Here is a 19315-nt window from a genome sequence, read left to right as displayed (position 1 = left end):
AATGGGAAAAGTGCTAGAAAAGTTCCAGCATGCAGAAAGCAATTTTGAAAATTTCAAACATGCAGTGGGGAAAAACAAATGAGGTGCAAAGAAAATTTGAAAAGGTGGAATGAAGTAAAGATGAGATAAATACCAATTTACCTTTGGCAAGGACGCGTCGTTTAAAGTCCAACGTGCATGACTCCTCTTCGATTATGATTGAGCACCTGTCCTGGGAGGAGCAGCGACGGATTGTTGTGCTTTCTCCGCCTTTTTCATTCTTGATGAGGAGGGTTGATCTTGTGGAGTTGTCTGGGCTGGCATTACCACCTCTTCGTGCGTACCCTCCTTTATGACTTCTTTCACAAGGTTGACCATGTTGTTCTTCTTTCGTGGTGTTACCATGACTTCTTGTATGCCTCATGGGTTTGGCCCAAACTTGATTTTGATCATAGAGCATTGCTCAACCTTGGGCTGGAATGGGAACCTTTCTTCCTTGACATTGATACTGAAGCGGATTTCTCCGGCTCCAACATTGATTTGTGCTCCTGCAGTGCTTAGGAATGGCCTTCCTAGGATAAGTGGGTATCCTTGGAAATGTCCATATCCAACACTATGAGGTCGACAGGGATGAAGTAATCCCTAACTTTCATTGGTACATCTTCAGCAATCCCTTCTGGATACTGTACCGAAGAATCTGCCAGCTGGAGATGCATTGGGGTTGGCGTGAGGTGCGTGAAGTTTAGCTTGTCGTAAACGACTTTCGGCATCATGCTGACACTTGCTCCTAAGTCACACAAGGCACGGCCGAAGTGTTGTGCCCCAATTGAACACATGATTGTGGGGCATCCTGGATCTTTCTTCTTTTCCAGAGGTTGGTTGAGTATAGCTGCGCTACACTCTTCTGTGAGCTTGACAACCTCCGTGGTAGGCAATGGCCGTTTGTTGTTGATGATGTCTTTGATATAACGGGCATAAGTTGGCGCATGCATCACGTCTATCAAGGGGACATTAATATGTATCTTCTAGATCATCTCGGCAAAACGGGCGAACTGCTCATCCACGGTGGCCTTCCGGCTACGGGTGGGGAACGGCAGGTAGCTGGTCTCAATATAATCTTGTGGAGCCGTTCCTTCTTTTGGTTCCCTGGTTTCTTCTTGCTCTGTTGGCTGCTCTTCTTCCTGTGTGTTGACGGTCGTTAAGTGCAAAATTTAACCATCAACTATACTCACAAGAGAAGGAAAACCATGCCTCTTACTAACATATTTAACCATGTTTTGGAGAATTTATGTTTTTCAGGAGCACAAGTCCGGAATAAGAAGAAAACACGAAGAATACGCAGATGAAGTCACAGAATATCGCGTCCTGTGTGACACAAGCAAAAGTGTCCCACCAGACAGCCCCGACACCGACTATCTGACATCAGGAGCCACCAAGCAGAGACCCAGAGAAAGGCGGTGACCAGAGGTGGCAAAGGGGGGTCGGCCGAACCACAGGTTTGGTCGAACCACCCCGGCATCCTATCCAGATGCATTTTGGTGGGAGATTAGCTCTGATCCTCTAGAGGTCGGTTGTAGATGTTTCCATGTACAGAGATGGCGGGAACCGACCTCAACCACTATAAGAGGGGCCTCCCACCACACTCTCTCTCTCTCTCTCTCACACACACCACTTGGAAAAGCCTCTCTCTCTCCCTCTCTCTCATTGTGACTTGTACTCTTTAGGGTAGTGGAGCTAGGCTAGTACTTCAATTCCTTAGCGAATCCAGTCGTCTCGGGGTCGGAGAGCAATCCTCGGCCTCTGGTATGGCTTTGTATTCCGACAATCGTTATGCTATTCATAAAGAGTTCATTCTTGGTTATCTTGCTATGTTCTTAGCCTGCGTAGCCAAGTTCTGTTCTTATTCAAGTTGTATTAGTTGCCTGCTTAGACCAGATGATCTGGGTAAGGATATCGGTTCATTGTGCTTTTGGGCTTGCATTAGCGTCTTACCTGTCCATCCGAAGGGTGGGGGACCCGGGTGCGCTAGCGTAGTGACCTCGTATGCGAGCATGGGGCTCGGGTACACGGGATCCTTCGGATATGACGGTGCTCCACGGTTTGACTGGGGTAGACCGCAGGTGGTGACAGCCCTGTCGGTCTGCTGGGAAGCTGCTTCTCGGTTAGTGTACTCCCCGACGTTCGGGTATTCGTGTAGGAGTTCATGCAAAGATGAAACGGTCTGGACTAACATAAATAGTATACTAGGACCTTGTTTGCCTATGCTCCCACTAACCTTAGGTATATTTGTTTATTCTTTATTCATAAGAGTTGGCTGATTTTGTGTGTGTCACATTACCCTCGATTTTCTTTATTATCACTTACCCCTGTGTTGACGCTCCTTAGCGCCCCAATTTATATACCGCAAGCACACGGGATCGTGTAGCTTTTCTTTTAGAGTATTCCCCCAAGGTTTATCAATCCATGGAACCAAAGATACAAGAAACAATCTACTAACATAGAGAATCCTTTATGTTGAGGTGGTGTAAAACGAATCTAATCTACTAAAAACAGTAAACACCGAAGGTAGCGAGAGAAAGTTAGAGATAACCAATCTAGATCACCTAGATCATGCATATGTTGTAGTTCAAGCTAGATGTAGTGAAGCAAGATAGATGTGAATCTCAATGAAAACCATCTTTAAACCCAAAATCTCCAATCCGATCCTTCGATACCCCATCTACTAAAGCAACGCCCTATCACGATGCCCCCCTTTGGACGAAAGCACCCTGAAGCAAGTCGAACCCCCTTTGGTAGTTTCGCCATGAACCTCTAGCCACCATGACTACAAGATCATGCTAAGCGATCTATCTCGATGATAGATCTAGGATGATGCAAACCCAAAGAAAAGAACGAAATCGAAAGAGAGAACATGGTCGCTAAAAATTCAGAATCACAAGTAACTTCACCATGAATGATTGTACATCACAAGATCACAACCGGGGCCCTACCTTGATCTTGATGATCCTAGCTCTAGAACTCCGACGTGGTCTTCCTTGCAAGGTTCCCACGTCAGCTAGGGAAGGCCCTATACAACTAGCACGACCCTCGGCGCTCCGAGAGGTGTCCCTCTATCTTCTCTGCTCCTTGGCGTCGTCTCCCGAATGATCTCCTGCGTGAGCCTAGGGGAGGGGTCTTTAAATAGCCTCAGGAAACCCTAGGTCGGAGGGGAGGCCGAGACTCCCCGAAAAGGGCCTGGGCCGGGCGGCCTGGCCCATTTTCTTGCCGCCTCGCGTCCTCCTTTCTCCCCAAGTCTTCTGGAGTTTATACCTTTCAAGATTGCACCCTATTGGACGTCGTTATCTTCGAGATTTCTTCGAGGGAAAGGATAGGATGGAGAATCCTTCCTTAAATCTCTATTTGCTTTGCTTAGCCCTGAAGTATCTCGATCTCATCTTGTGCACTTTGTCCTTTGGGCTTCTTTGGAGGGTGGATGTGCATGAACGAGCTTCTAGTCGTCATGGCCTTTGGTCCTTTGTTTGGGCTTTGGCCTTCGTCTTTCTTCGTGTTATTGCATGATCATGGGCCTCGTCATTTCATGCTCCAAAATTGGTTAAAAACCTGCAAAAATGAAGTACCTCCAAAATATATGTGCAAATGCGAAAACAACCAATAATCGGGCCGAGGTTAGGATGGTTAGTGATTTTGATATTAAATTCATACCATTATCAAAGTTAAATAGGGGATAAAATGGATACTTAAGGAGCGCCAACATTCCCCCCATGCTTAAACCTTGCTTGTCCTCGAGTAAGTCTTTGATAAAAATCAGCATTGCCTTTCGGTGTCCAATCCCTGCACTTGATCATACACGAGAAAACACAATGCTCCCAAAAATATTTTGCAGTTAATAGTTCAAGTTGTAACCAGCTTTTTCAATGTGGAGGGTAGATACAAGTTAAATGCTTCCCCACAATTATTAAGCACATGCTCTCAAAATTAAACGAGTCTCAGAATTAAGAAAGTAAGTTCCATAAATAATGCTAAACCAAGATCAATAATTTAAACCTCATTGCAATTTGCTCATGGAATCTCTCAGCTCATCTTGTCTCTCAAACTTGCTAGAACTTTCTCCTTTCTTTCTCTAATATATATGTGTGAGGCTTTATCTGGAGCTCTGGAAAGGTTAGTCCTAACAAAAGATATTATAATCAAGATATTATCAAAACAAGAAATACTTCTTATGGATTTACCGAGACTCGTCAAAAAGACCATTGGAAAATAATTTCTTTGTGGAGAGGGAGAGAATGGAACACACACTTTAGATGGTGGACATGTGCAAATGGCAACGGTTGATCCCAAGGCACAACTGAAGTCCTTGTTATCGGATTGCACATGGTTGGAATAATTGAGTATAGAATAATCTTCAAAGTACTTGGAGTTTAATGAAGCAAACGGGACCGAGGAGCTTTTCATCATCATTTTTTTCTTTTCTTTTCTTTTTATTTTTTCTTTTCTTTTCTTTCTTTTTGCTCCTCAGAACCGTTGGCAACACAATGCACTTACTCCACCCTCCCCATGCTTGAACGTTTGCTTGTTCCCAAGCAATGAAGTGATGATAATTTGATGGAGTGAGTGCACAAAACTTATATCATTTCTCTGGACTCAACTTTGGAATTCAATGGGGCATCTCCTCGTAAAAGATTGAAGCCAACAGAGGAAGAAAAGGCCCAGGCCGGCCGGCCTAGGGGTGTTGGGCCGGCCGGCCTACTGCCTGTAGGCCGCCACTTCTTCGGATTTTTCTGCTGCGAACTCTTTGATGCCTCCCAAGCTTATGTTTTACTGAATTTTGCTCTTGATTCCATTGTTTTGCCGTCAAAATAATAATATATACTCAATATAGAGGTTGTGGTCAAGGAGGTGTTTCACAAAGAGATGTTTTTGGTTACGGGTGGATATCGAGCGAGGTTTGTGATGTTCCCGGTATAGAAACTCACAATGCATGGATAGAATGGCTAGCAAAAAAGTGGTACACAAAAATACGGAATGGTCAGCTTCTTAGTCTCGTACCAAAGAAGATAATTCTTGAATTAATTCACCTGAAAATAATTCTTGCTCTATGGTTTGTCCTGATATAACATTTAGGCTTTTAGAAGGGTAGAGCAATTGCAAAAGGTATCATTGACAAGGTTAGCTCAAAATTAAATCCGAATTAAATTTTTCCTTGACAAGCTTAAGTAAGAGAGCAAGAATATAAAGATGTGGGTCTTAATTTATCATAACCTCCACAATTGAATTAACCGACATTTAATTAATTTTTCAGATCATGTTAGGGAGATTATTAGTTTAAACATGCATAAACCAAGCACAAGAAAGTAGACAAGGCGGCAACGATCATCATATTTTAACATGGCACAAACTTTCTATCATCATTACTAACCATATCATTAAAGCGTGGGTGATGCATTTATTTATCATGGTGATGAAAGCAAAAGAAAGCGAATTGCACACATGCTGAAATAAATAAAACAGAAAATTGCTACGCACACACAAGCTTGCACACATGCTGAAAATAAATGAAAAGAAATAGAAAAATCCAAAACACACGTGCGAGCATTTTATTCATGGTCTTGTCGTCGATCACTCTCCTTGATTGTCTCTTGCGTTGTATCCTTGGTCATAATATTGTTGAAATGCTCCTCCATTAAATTGTTCCGGTGGCGCTAGGCCTAAAAGTCCCATTTGATATGCAATTCCCGGGGTTCCATCTTCTAGTTGGCTTGTGTGCCTCCGGATGGCGTCTATGTCTTCTATATTTCTTCTTGCATAGGCACGCATGATTCTCATTCCTTGTTCCGGTTGAGGGAGGTCAAAAAATTGTGCTCCAAATGACGGGTCGGGCATCTCTCCTTGGTATGATGGGGGTGGGTAGCCATAGTTGCTAAATGGTGGGGGCGCCGCAATCCCATGCCCCCATGCTTGATCTTGGTTTCCTTCCCATTGACTCGTCCATCCTTGCGGGTGTCCTTGTCCACTTGATGCACCTTGAAATTCATTCCTCCAATAAGCGGAACTTGGTGGTGGAAGCTTTACTTCTAAATTTTCTTGTTGTGCCGACGCCGATGTTTCTTCAATCAACCTTCCTCTTTTTGTTTTCTTTACCTTTGCTCCAATGTTTTCAACTCGCCAATCGGTCCTTCCTCTTGCGAATAATTTAAGCCTTTGATCGGGGAGGTAAATATCCATCTCGGAAATAGTGAATCCCTTCTTTTCATCCCCTCCGATATAATGGCCTTCCCTCAAATGTTCAATCCCTATATCTCTTCCCGGGACATAATATTTTTGGATTACCGCTAACCCCGGATTCATGGCTTGGGCTATTAGTGTAAGATAACACCCCGAACCAACTTCTCCCGTGCCGGATGATAATTCACAAATCCATCTTTCAACCATGATGTAGGTGGGATCAATCACTTGCTTCTTCACCAATGCTGCATACATCCAATTCAATTCTTGGTCAGTGATCTTTGATTATCTCATCCTCCCGAGAATTCTTTTGCTCACCCAAGAGTGGAATATTTGGAGGATCACATTACTTATATTCTTCCTTTGGCGTTTGACATCTTTTGCTATCTTCGTCCAAAACTCATTGAGCTCTCCATCTTTGACTTCCACCATTTCATTTGCATTGCTTTTGAACCCGAGCAAACTCCCTATTTCTCCATAAGTGATGACTTTTTCTTCATTCTTGAGCCGAAATTTCAGGCATGGCACTTCTTCATCATCCACCATCTCTGTTATTTTCTCTAGTGTCATGAACATCTCCAAAGCCACTTCTTCTTGCATCTCTACCGTAACACCGTCGGAAAATAACTTCCAACCGATGTTCTCCAAGAGCTGGTAGATGTTATGATGGAATCCCAACTTCTCCAATGCTTCATCATCAAAATCATAGTTTGCTCGCAGCCTTCCCTTCATGAAGTTGAGCCTTTCTTCTTCTTCCATTGACAAGATGGTAAACCCATATTCGGAATGCTTGGGCTTGTATGGCGGTGGTGCGGATGACCTTGTCAAACGCCGTGGAGGAGGTGGCATCCCTTCGGTGAATCTCATGGAGGAGCTTCTTGGGTCTCTCATCCCACCAAGGAGCAACATGTCGCTCCTCGGTGCGGGGTTGTCTTCCTCCATGCTCCGCGGAGACCCGGAGACCGAGTGCCTCCACGAAGAACTTGCCGATACGTCGGGTGTTGATGAACGCGTCCTTCTCCTCCCGGTGACGAACTTCATGAAGCCACTCATGGTGACTCTTTGCTGCACACACTCAAAAACAAACACACCGGGGGTTTCTTGCCGGTGGGAGAACAATATATCGAATAGTGGAGCAAACTAAGATTTGTGGTGAATTTTCTGAGATTTTTGGAGTTGATTTTGGTGGATGGATTTTTTCAGCGCTCTAACTTATGTTTCTGGGTGAAGAACTTGAAGGACACGAACAAGGAACAGAGTGAGGAGCGTACCTGTGAAAGGGGAGCACCAGGGGACTTAAAAAGGGGCCAGGCCGGCCGGCCTAGGGCCATGGGGCCGGCCGGCCTAGGGTGTTCCTGGCCCTCCTCCACTTCATCTTTCTCTGGTGACTTCCTAGCGCAATTTCTTGCCTCTGTCCAGTATATCTTTTATGCTTTGCACCATCCAAAACCCATGCACCACTCCTTCCTTGTCCTTGTTGTCCAATTGCAACATTATTTCTTCACTTTGTGTCATTCACTTTGTCCCATACTTCATCATTCATCACATGGTGCCATCTTTGCTGAAAATTTCTTGTCCTTCCCATGCATGGCTGCTCCCTTCTTTGGATCATTTGCATGTGGTGGTAGGTAGAGAGCACAATTCCTTCCCGTGAACTCACTTTGATCAATAGATGTTAATCAAGCACATAAACCCTCTCCAAATCATGCTTAGATGTTGAATCCTCCTCTAACTTCGAAATTTCAGAATTAACTCAAAGCATGCAATGAGCTTAAATGAATAATCAGAGGGGAATCAAAACATCTTTACATTTGTAAGTCGAAAAATATTTTCTGACTACATTAATTTTGGTTGCACCGGAACCATTCACTTTCATGAATTGATAGCGAACAATCTCGAATTCAACCGTGCGTCTTGGGTTTAGGTTCTAATTTTTGCCAAAATGAGAGAAATTTTTGAAAAAGGGAACAATTAAAGTTATGAAAATTCTAGTCCTACGATAATGAAACTGAAAATTCTCTCTATGTTTGAGCGAACCTACGCATCAAGAATTTAAATAATATAAACATAACACGGCTTTACTCGTGTCTTTTATCTCAACTTGGTCCGGCCGTCATGGAGAGGACGGTCACCAAATATAGGTATGGAATTTTGGATGTGGCTTTCTCAAAAAGAGGCAAATAAATCATAGGATGGCTCATGTCATTGGTTTAAAATAAGAAACAACATCGAAATGACCGAGCGAATAAAATCCAAATCGAATTGTTCGACCGAACGACCAATTGTTCAAAAGTTTATCATGTCCTTGCGTAGCAAAATTCTTGACTCACTTACCCAAATCTCTCGCGGGTTGTCCTCCCGGCAGCTTATTCTTGACTCGACGAACGGGTTGCCTCCCGCAAAGCGCTTCGTTTATCGTCTATAGCTAGACTTTCTTCTCCTTCACTTCGGACCAACGCTCGGTGATGGCGCTGCAGTCTTGGGTACCCACTTCCGCACAATCCTTGGTGCGAGTTTGTCTTCTAGGTTAGTCATCTTTTTGGTCTTCACAGGCATGCTTCTAGCTTTTATCTTGACAGGTGCAGCGATCTTCTTTGTCGCGATGGACGCGACGACTTCTTTCTCCTTCTTCGCTTCCTTCTTGTTCGGCTCCTCTTCTTTCTTCAGCTTCTCCTCTATGACACGGCGGTGAGGCGGAACATATTTGACATTGATCATGTTGCATACCTCGAGGCATGGATGAAACTTGAACTCACTTGTGGTGCCATTGATGTCGAACTTGATCTCCCCCTTGCCAACGTCGATGTTCACCCTTGCGGTCTTGAGGAAAGGCCTCCCAAGTATGAGAGGCGCCTTGCTCCCTTCTCCCATATCGAGAATCACAAAGTCAACGGGGACTAAGTGTTCTTCAATCTTCACGGGCACGTCTTCGGCGATTCCCAAAGGATAGCAAACGGAATTGTCCGCTAACTCTAGGCACATGGCGGTGGGTTCCGGCTCTGGTAAGCTTAGCTTCTCGAACACGTTCTTTGGCATGACGCTCACACTTGCGCCGAGATCACAAAGTTCTCTTTCGAACATAAGAGATCCAATGGAACACGGGATGGTAGGACATCCGGGGTCCCTCTTCTTCTCTGGAGCTTCATTAGAGATTGCCGCGCTACACTCCTCGGTTAGCTTGACGATGCTTGGCGGTATCTCGCGCTTGCTTCCCATGATGTCTTTGAAGTAGAGGGAATATGTTGGAACTTGTAGAGCATCCAAGGGCGGCATGTTGATGCTCAACCTGTGTACCATGTCAACAAATTTGTTGAATTGCTCATCTTCATATTTACCTTTGCGGTATCGTGGCCTTGGCGGTAGAATCTTGGTGTCTATATCATCTATTTCAAACTCCGGCTCTTCGGTGACTATCTCTGGCGTAGGAGTAGGCGCCTTCTCCTTGATGATGGTCTCCACTTCAACTCTTGGCTTAGGCTTCCTTGCTCCCGCCGCATGTTCGAGTTCTTCGGTCTCCTTTCACGAGCGAGTTTGAATTGCCTTAGCCGTCTCCGGACCTTGAGGTTGCCCGGGCAATTTTCCTTCATTGCTAGATAAGCGTCCGGTGAGCTGGGCTACTTGCGTTTCTAGCACTTCATCATGTTGAGTACTTGAAGGTTAGAGCTCTCGACCTCCGTCACCTTGCCATCAATGTTCTCTAAGATCTTGTCCATAGCCTTGAACTTGGTGACAGTGTCCTTGTTGATCTTGCCTTGCTCCTCCATGAACTCCTTCAATTGTATACGAAGAGGCACCGAGTTTTGAATGGAAGAGCTTGCATTAAATTGAGGTCTACCTTGCCAGTAGCGGAAGTTGGGTTGCAGGATCCATTCTCCCTTCTTCATGTAGTCGAGCATCTTGGCTTCCTCCGAGCAATTCTTTTGGACATGGCCGTACTCTCCACATTCTTCACATGTAGACCTTGCTTCGGCTGCCTTCAAATCAATAGCTTGGGCTTCTATCTTTTCCACTTCCATCTTCTCCAACCTTCTCATGAGCGAGTCGATCTTCCCTTCTAGCACTTCTTCATGTTCCACTTGCAATACACTCTTCGCGGCGCCCACGGCTTGGAGTGGTTGTAGGCGCCCCGATGATGCCCATGCGTCATTGTCTGCCACCTTCTTGAATAGCTTGAAAACTTGAGTCGGCGTGAGCTCAATGATCGATCCTCTTGCCGATGCGTCAATAATCCCCCTTGATGCAGTAGTGAGGCCTTGATTGAACTTATGGACCACATCTTCCCTTGAGAACTTGTGATGAGGTACGGCGCGGATGTAGTCGTTGAAGCGCTCATAGGCTTCCGCAATAGTCTCCGTCGGGGCTTGCGCAAATGTAGCAATCTTGTTGCGCAAAATTTGGGTCTTGCCCGGCGAGTAGAACTCCGTCATGAACTCCAACAAGGACTCCCAATTTTGCACCATGTGTGCCGGTAGAGAATGAAACCATTGCAGCGCTCTCCCAAGTAGAGAGAACGGAAAGAGCCTCGCTCTCATTTGATCTTGAGTCATCCCTTGCATGTCGAAGGTGCGGCATAGTTGGAGGAACGCTTGAAGATGTAGATTAGCGTCTTCTTTTCCAGTGAAGGGCGAGCTTTGCACCATCCTTATGATTGAAGTCTTGATCTTAAACGGAACTCCGATGTTGTCGAGATTTTGGATCGGCAAGTCCCGAATGTCCGGAGTTCATAGCTCTCTGATCGTATGCTCCTGCTCCGGTAGCGCCATCCCTCGGTGAAGTGGCGCCTGCTTTGGACTTGTTGGTGGAGTCGCTTGAGGTGAAGACGATGAACCGGCGACTTCTTCTTTTGGATCTACTAGTTCCAGCTTCCTTGATCGTGCTTCTCGTCTCCTTTGCCTGTAATTTTTTTCTGGATCATCCACAAAATTTATGGGTTTGTTGGAGAGGCTCCCATCCATCTCCTGTTAGGGGTTAGTGAAAAGAAAAATATATACGAGATCAAAAAGATGAATATACAAAATCTAAAACATAAAAAGCAAAATAAAGCAAAATAAAGCAAACTCTAGATTAGATTGATTTTCGTGGAATAGATCCATTTTTTTTAGTTAGCACAAAAAATAAGAGATCTAAAAAGGTCAAAAAAAGAAAAATCAAGAAAAAGAAATATTTACGAATGCAAGTAAGATTGGATCTTAAATCGATGATTCCCCGGCAACGGCGCCAGAAAAGCTTGTTGACGCTCCTTAGCGCCCCAAATTATATACCGCAAGCGCACGGGATCGTGTAGCTTTTTCCTTAGAGTATTCCCCCAAGGTTTATCAATCCACGGAACCAAAGATACAAGAAACAATCTACTAACATAGAGAATCCTTTATGTTGAGGTGGTGTAAAACGAATCTAATCTACTAAAAACAGTAAACACCGAAGGTAGCGAGAGAAAGTTAGAGATAACCAATCTAGATCACCTAGATCATGCATATGTTGTAGTTCAAGCCAGATGTAGTGAAGCAAGATAGATGTGAATCTCAACGAAAAGCATCTTTAAACCCAAAATCTCCAATCCGATCCTTCGATACCCCATCTACTAAAGCAACGCCCTGTCACAACGCCCCCCTTTGGACGAAAGCACCCTGAAGCAAGTCGAACCCCCTTTGGTTGTTCCGCCATGAACCTCTAGCCACCATGACTACAAGATCATGCTAAGCAATCTATCTCGATAGTAGATCTAGGATGAAGCAAACCCAAAGAAAAGAACGAAATCGAAAGAGAGAATATGGTCGCTAAAAATTCGAAATCACAAGTAACTTCACCATGAATGATTGTACATCACAAGATCACAATCGGGGCCCTACCTTGATCTTGATGATCCTAGCTCCAGAACTCCGACGTGGTCTTCCTTGCAAGGTTCCCACGTCGGCCAGGGAAGCCCCTTGACAACTAGCACGACCCTCGTCTCTCCGAGAGGTGTCCCTCTATCTTCTCTGCTCCTTGGCGTCGTCTCCCGAATGATCTCCTGCGTGAGCCTGTGTAACACTCCAATTTAAATTTCAGTATTTAATAATAAATTTAATAGGATTTATTTAATTTTCTAAGGTTTATTATGATTAGTCTTGCATTTAATCTAATTTTGTTTCACAAGTAATTAAAAAATTTTCTAGGTTTAATCTTATTTTTGCATTCATGCTGGTGCATTGTTTTATTTGTTTGAGTGCTCGGGTTGAATTCAAATTTTGAATTTAAATTCAAATTTTGAATTTGAATTCAAATAGTTTGAGAGGTGTTAGAAATAGAAATCAGGAAAAGAAGAAGGGAACCCAACCCACTCCCTCCTTTTCCTTTTTCCCGCAGCCCAACCCAACAGCCCAAACCCGGAGGCCCACTACCTTTTCCCCACGGCCCAGTCAGCCCAGCGTGCCCCTTCCCTCAACCGCAGCCTTCTTTCCCCCGCGGCCCAGCTCCCTCCGCACTGGCCCAGCCCGCGCTACGCGTCGCCCTCTCCCCTCGGCCTGCCCCGCTCGCGCTCGCCCAGCATCCCGCCTCTCTCTCTGAGCTCCCGGGGCCGCCTGTCATCACCTTCCTTTCTCCATCCCCGCGTTCCCCGGCAGCGCCTCTGCTCCGTCCAGCCCAAGCACCGCTCGCCCTCCTCTGTCCCATGGACCGCCCGATCCCCATGGCCCACTGACCAGCTGCCCCGCACTCCTGAGCCCGTCCAGAAGCTTCACCCCGAGTTCGGGATCACGCTGAGCGGTTGGCGTGATCCGCTTTCCCCGCGTTGCGCCCATCTCGCCGCCGTGATCCTCGCGATCACTTTCCTCGCCCACATGCCGCGATCACCGTCCCACCTACCTTTAAACCTCTCACCGAGACCTCTCCGCCCGCAACCCCACCACGCCGCCGCTCCTGCACCCTAGCTCCACCGCCTTCGCGTAGCCCCGCCGCGCCGTGGTCCTGCGCCACCACCGACCCGACGCCCTGCTACGCCTCCACCCCAATAGACCCCCGCCTTAGCTCCGCACGAGCACCAGGAACCTCACCGAGCCTTTTTCCCTCGAGATCAGCAACACCAGCGCCGGAATTTCACCAGAGCACACTCCGGGTACGCTCTGTCCGCCGCCGCGATTGGTCACCGCCGGTGGACCTCAGGCCGAGCTAACCCCTAGAGCTTCTCTGCAGCACGCCTACGGACCTCCTCGATAGATTAGTAGGCCCGGAGGTGAACCCCTGAGACCGGTCCACGAGTTCTGCCATGCCATCGCCGCCGAGCTCGCCGCCGACCCTTCTGTGCCGCGTCTCCTCCCGTTCCAAGCCTCGGTGAGCACCGCCTAGACCCCCTCTCCCTTTTAGGCTAGCTTTCGTAGCCTGTAGCACGCCCAAGGGGCCGAAACCCCGCTCACTGGTGCTCTGCCGGTGCATACGCCATGGCTCCACCGTGGTGGAACCTCTGCAGCATCTCCCAGCCCCATGCCGGCCTGGTTTCGGTGTGCTCCTGCACCGCGCACTCACATGCGCTCCTTTTGCGCCCAGTTCCCCGCACGAACACACCCAGAACGCGCACGCCGGCAAGTCCGCCGCCGCAGAGCCGCCCCTGCAGCCGCGCGCGCTGCTCCGCTCATTGCACCGCCCCACTGTTGCCCTAGGTGGTTTACCCATGCCGCGCTCGTGCTCCAGGACCAAACCCGAGCCCAAACCGTGGCCAAGAACGCGTTTGCGCATTACTCCGGCAACGCGCCGCCGCGGAACGCCTGTTCTGGCGACCGGCGCCGCCGCTCCGCGCGTCCAACCGATCCCGGCCGTTAGATCTGAGACCGACGTCCACGATTAGATAATCATACGCCTTTGTTCTAAGCCGCTAGATATGGATCCGACGGCCCAGATCTGAGCGTACCCCTTCGGCCTGGATTTTTTGCGAAAGAGACCTTGAGTTTTCCTTGAATCAACCCGCAGTCCAGTGTAGTTCAAAAGTAATTCCAACCAGGCCCAGTTTTTAGCGCTTAGACCCCTGAGCTTTTTAGATTTTGAACCCACAGTCCAGACCCGCCGGTTTTGCATGTCAGACCCCAGATCTATAGTTTAATTATGTTTAGGTCCCTGGTTTTTGCAAAGAAGCCCCTGGAACTCTGTTTTTCTTACAGTTTAGCCCCTAGATCTTGTTTTAGGCCTAGTTTTTGCGTTCTAGCTCCGTTTTAGGTGTTCTTTATGTCCACACAATTGTTGTAATGCGTAGAATAGGTCTAGCTTAGTTTTATTCGCTGTTTTTATGTATTGTTGTACTGTTTCTTAGTGTTAGCCTTTGTTTGCATGTATGTTTATGTTGTTGCCTTGTTTTTGGCCATGTGTTCGTGAGTAGACGTTGAGCTACCAGAGGAGCATCAGAACCAGTATCCGGAGTAGCCACCATCTTCAGAGCAGTTTGAGCAGCAGCAGGAGCAGTTTGAGGAAGGAAAGTATAACATGAACAACACCTATCACCTTTAAATACAATTTCATACTGCATTTTAATACTATATGCCTATAAGGACTTTCCTAGCCACTTTATATCCTTTATATATATCCCTTGGGTTGCATTTTGGTTAGTTGTGCTAGGTGTCGCGCTATAACACACTTGGTCCTTTTTAATTAATTTGATTAATGGTTTATGCAACTTAATTCTGAGAGTGGCCCTCTGTGTTGTGCTTGAGTGGCTCACGTCTCGTTAAAATTGGTTTTTCTAGAAATTTGGTTTAGGGGGCTAGCACGGTGCTTAGTGCTGGGTTGGCCACTCTCCATAAGGACCGGTTCATAGAGCGACAACCTAGGACAACAGCGCTACCACAAGACTGGAATGGGACGGTCTTGGCTTACTAATTAGGTCATTTTGGTTCAGGAGTAACTTACCGACGGGGCAAGAGGAAGGGTGAGCTTCAATGGTCCCTGCGCTACGAGGCTTAGTCTGTGTTATCTTGTACCCCCTCGAGGTGGGCCCCATTATTGCGGAGACTGATTCCTTAGCGGTTACACCTTAGCAACGTGGTCCTTTGTAACGGCCTCGTAGTGAGTTTGCTAGTCATCTCACCTACGGAAGTGTGATGAACAACTAGCGTAGCTCACGACTTGTGGGTAAAGATGTGCAACCTCTGTAGAGTGTAAAACCGGTATACTAGCCGTGCTCACGGTCATGAGCGGTCCAGATCCTCCTTTTGATTAGTGGGGTTATCTTCCTTTGATTAGGTGGTTTTCCCCGGGTGGTTTGGTTTGGTTCTCAGTAGTATCATAATTAATTCTGATTAATTTCTATGTATCTGGGTTTATGGTAATTCATCCATTTGTAGTAATTAGCTTTAATAAAATTTTGCCAAGATTAAAAGCTAATGCAGTTGAGTCAGCCAACCGTAGAGCCTCATAGTTTGTGTTATACTTGTTGAGTACAAGTTGTGTACTCACACTTGCCTCCTTTACTTTTTCCTCTTGTTCTTTTTGGGATACTCTACTGCTGCTCAGTTCCTGCCGACGCGAGGGAGTTCACCCAGAGCTATCAGGAGTATGAGGACTTCTAGGTGTTCGCCTCCCAGTCGACGTCCCTATGGTGCCCAGCTTCCGAGAGACTTCGTATATGTATTTTACGCTTCCGCTGTATCAGACATTTTGTCATTAATGTAATAAATAACATTAGTATTTGCTTTATTATATCTTTTTACGTGATATGTGCTGTGATATACTGTTCATTCTGTTGTATATATGTGTGACTTGATCCTGGAACGTATATGATTGCTCGGTTTATGTCCTTTTATAAACCGGTGTTACAGCCTGGGGGAGGGGTCTTCAAATAGCCTCAGGAAACCCTAGGTCAAAGGGGAGGCCGAGACTCCCCGAAAAGGGCCTGGGCCGGCCGGCTCAATGGGCCCAGGCCGGCTGGCCTGGCCCATTTTCTCGCCGCCTCGCGTCCTCCTTTCTCCCCAAGTCTTCTGGAGTTTATACCTTTCACGATTGGACCCCGTTGGACGTCGTTATCTTCGAGATTTCTTTGAGGGAAAGGATAGGATGGAGAATCCTTCCTTAAATCTCTATTTTCTTTGCTTAGCCCCGAAGTATCTCGATCTCATCTTGTGGGCTTTGTCCTTTGGGCTTCATTGGAGGGTGGATGTGCATGAACGGGCTTCTAGTCGTCATGGCCTTTGGTCCTTTGTTTGGGCTTTGGCCTTCGTCTTTCTTCGTGTTATTGCGTGATCATGAGCCTCGTCATTTCATGCTCCAAAATTGGTCAAAAACCTGCAAAAACGAAGTACCTCCAAAATATATGTGCAAATGCGAAAACGACCAATAATCGGGCCGAGGTTAGGATGGTTAGTGATTTTGATATTAAATTCATGACATTATCAAAGTTAAACAGGGGATAAAATGGATACTTAAGGAGCGCCAACACCTTGTATGATCAGCAGTTCACACCTTATCTAATAATGGTTATGGTTATGTATCTGGTAAACATCTTTACACACCGTAGCAGGGCATTTGTTTAGCCCAGCGGGAAGAATTTTGCGAGGAATGCCTTGGAGCATTTGGCCCAGGTGTCGATGTCTTTTTCTTTGTAAAACCACTATTTCGCCTTCCACAGGAGGGAAAAGGGAAAAAGACGAAGCTTGATTGCATCAGCGGCGACACCCCATATGACAACGGTGTCGTAGAGATCCAGAAAATTCTGCAAATGTGCATTTGCGTCCTCGTTTGGCTTGCCACAGAATGGGCTAGCCTGCACCATGTTAATGAGGCTTGACTTCAGCTCAAAGTGCATGTCCCCAACATTGATGTTGGGGCTAGTGGCCACATTGCCGGTGGAGGGGACGGAGAACTCGCGGAGGGTCTTTTCAGCCATAGCCTCAATAGCAAGTGGTGCTTCCTGAATGGGTTCCTGTGCCGGGAGAAGAGCGAGAGGAGGAACGATGCGAGGTCGTGTCCTTCTGACGAGCCTCTCTGGATTATTTGTGTAGTTTTTCAGCAGGGAGAAACCAGTCATACACTACCCCTGTCTTCTTTCAAAACAAAAATAAAAGAAGATATAAAGTGACATTAGCCTGAAAGAGTAAAGACTATATCCTGAGTATAAAGCCTAGGTTAATATTAGCACAATAACTTTGTTCACATGCCGTCCCTGGCAACGGCGCCAGAAATGTTTGTTGGCATTTCGTAAGTTGATACCGGGTTTGCGATGGCCTCGGTAACAACCTCAGAATTGCCTGTTGGCGGTCCTTAGTGCAATCAATAGAAATGAGGGCGCCAACCCATCCTAGCAACTGCACCCAAGGGTAATGCGACACAGCACACATCCACACTCCAAGAGGAAGGAATAAAAGAGAGAAACAACAAAAGAAAAGGACTACTCTATCTTAAGTCAAGTCAGCTGGAGCTTAGGCTAGGTTAGGTGTCCTAGTGCTTCTATCCAAAGCTGGGTCATGTTAGGGCATGGTTAGGACTGCAGGTGCCAGGAAAATGGGATAGCGGGGAGAAGGTCCCGCACCAGAGTACATCAAGTCCCGTTACCTCTTTGCATGAACTCCTACACCGAATCCGAACGTCGGGGAATACGCTAAACGCAACACAGCTGTTACGCCCAACGGACAGGGCTATCACCACCTGCCGTCTACCCCAGTCACATCGTGAAGCATGGTCATATCCGAAGGATCTCGAATACCCGAGTACCACGCTCGTGTATGAAGTCACTACTCTAGTGTCCCCGGGTCTCCCACCCTTCGGGTGGACAAGAAAAACACTAGAGCAAACCCGAAAGCACAATGAACCTCTATCCGTACCCGGATCATCTGGCTTAACCAAGACCTTTGCATAACTCATGAACGAACTAAGCATGGATTGATAAACTATCAAGATAGTAAAGCAACCATGGCATATCTCTGTATTATGAATAGAAGTCTGACAAGATGAATACAAAGCCATACCGGGAGCCGAGGCTTGCTCAACGACCCCGAGGAAGACTTGCTTCGCTAAAGAGAACTAGCCTAGCTCCACTACCTAGCTAAGAGAGAAAGAGAGAGAGAGCCTTCTTGGAGAGAGTGAAATGAGAGGTGTGTGTGTTGAGGGGGGTGGAGAGAGGCCCTATTTATAGCTCTAGAGGTCGGTTCCCACCAAAAGCACATATGGAAGGTGATCAGGTGCCTTGGCCGTGACTCCTCCCTAAGATGCACCTGGACGTCTTGCAGGCCAGGTTCGGCCGACCCCACCTGGCAACCTCCCGTGCTGATCCTTTGCTGGGTGGTTGATTCGTTGGATCTTATCCTTATCCTCTAGTGCATCTTGCATGGAGGTCCCGTTTCCTCTGACATATGAGCCCTCTTTATAAGGGTGTGACGCCGGATGTGATATTCTGCGTAGTTGTACGGCGTCTGCTGTGTGTTTTCATCTTATTCCGCTCTTGCTCATCTGAAATGTACAAAACTCGAAAACAACTTTGGAGCAAGGTTAGTGATACAAATATGTGAGTAAGGCATGTAGTTTTCCTTTATTATTGAGTATAGTTGATTTGGCACTTAAGCACCGTCAACAAGTATCGAGGCTGTCATCGGCATTGTTTTCGCTGATGACTAGATTTCTAGGAGTAGCATCTAGTGTATTAGCCTGATCATTCGATCGGCCTTTTGTCAAAATATGATCAATGAATCAGTCTCCTTTCTGTCAATATCTTCTTTCACCCAATGCAATTCTCTGAACCTCTTCATTGTACCAACTGACAAACAAAAATCTACACTAATCTGAACACAAACATCTAATCTGAACATGATCAACCTCTGCTGTGTGTTGATTTTTTGCAATAAGGGCGATACATATCATATCGGCCATCACGATTCAACCGATAGCAATAATCAATCGACTATGCATCTACCCAAATGCTAGGATAATATTTGTTCAAATATTTTCTATTAAGAGCTCTAGAAAACTCTTCTCCTTCAAGCATTTCCAGAATGTATGCGTTACCAGGAACACATCAATTTATTTTGAATGGCCCCTCCCATGTTGGTGACCATTTGCCAAATTTTGAACTCTTTGTACCTATCGGCAAAATCAGTTTCCAGACCAGTTGTTCTTGAGCAAAAGTTTTAATTTTAACCTTTTTATCGTACCATCGGCCCACTCT

Source organism: Panicum virgatum, chromosome 9K (genome assembly GCF_016808335.1).
Source record: "Panicum virgatum strain AP13 chromosome 9K, P.virgatum_v5, whole genome shotgun sequence".
NCBI classification, from domain to species: Eukaryota; Viridiplantae; Streptophyta; class Magnoliopsida; order Poales; family Poaceae; genus Panicum; species Panicum virgatum.
The sequence above is the reverse complement of the archived record's forward strand: the minus strand, read 5'-3'. Positions refer to the sequence as shown.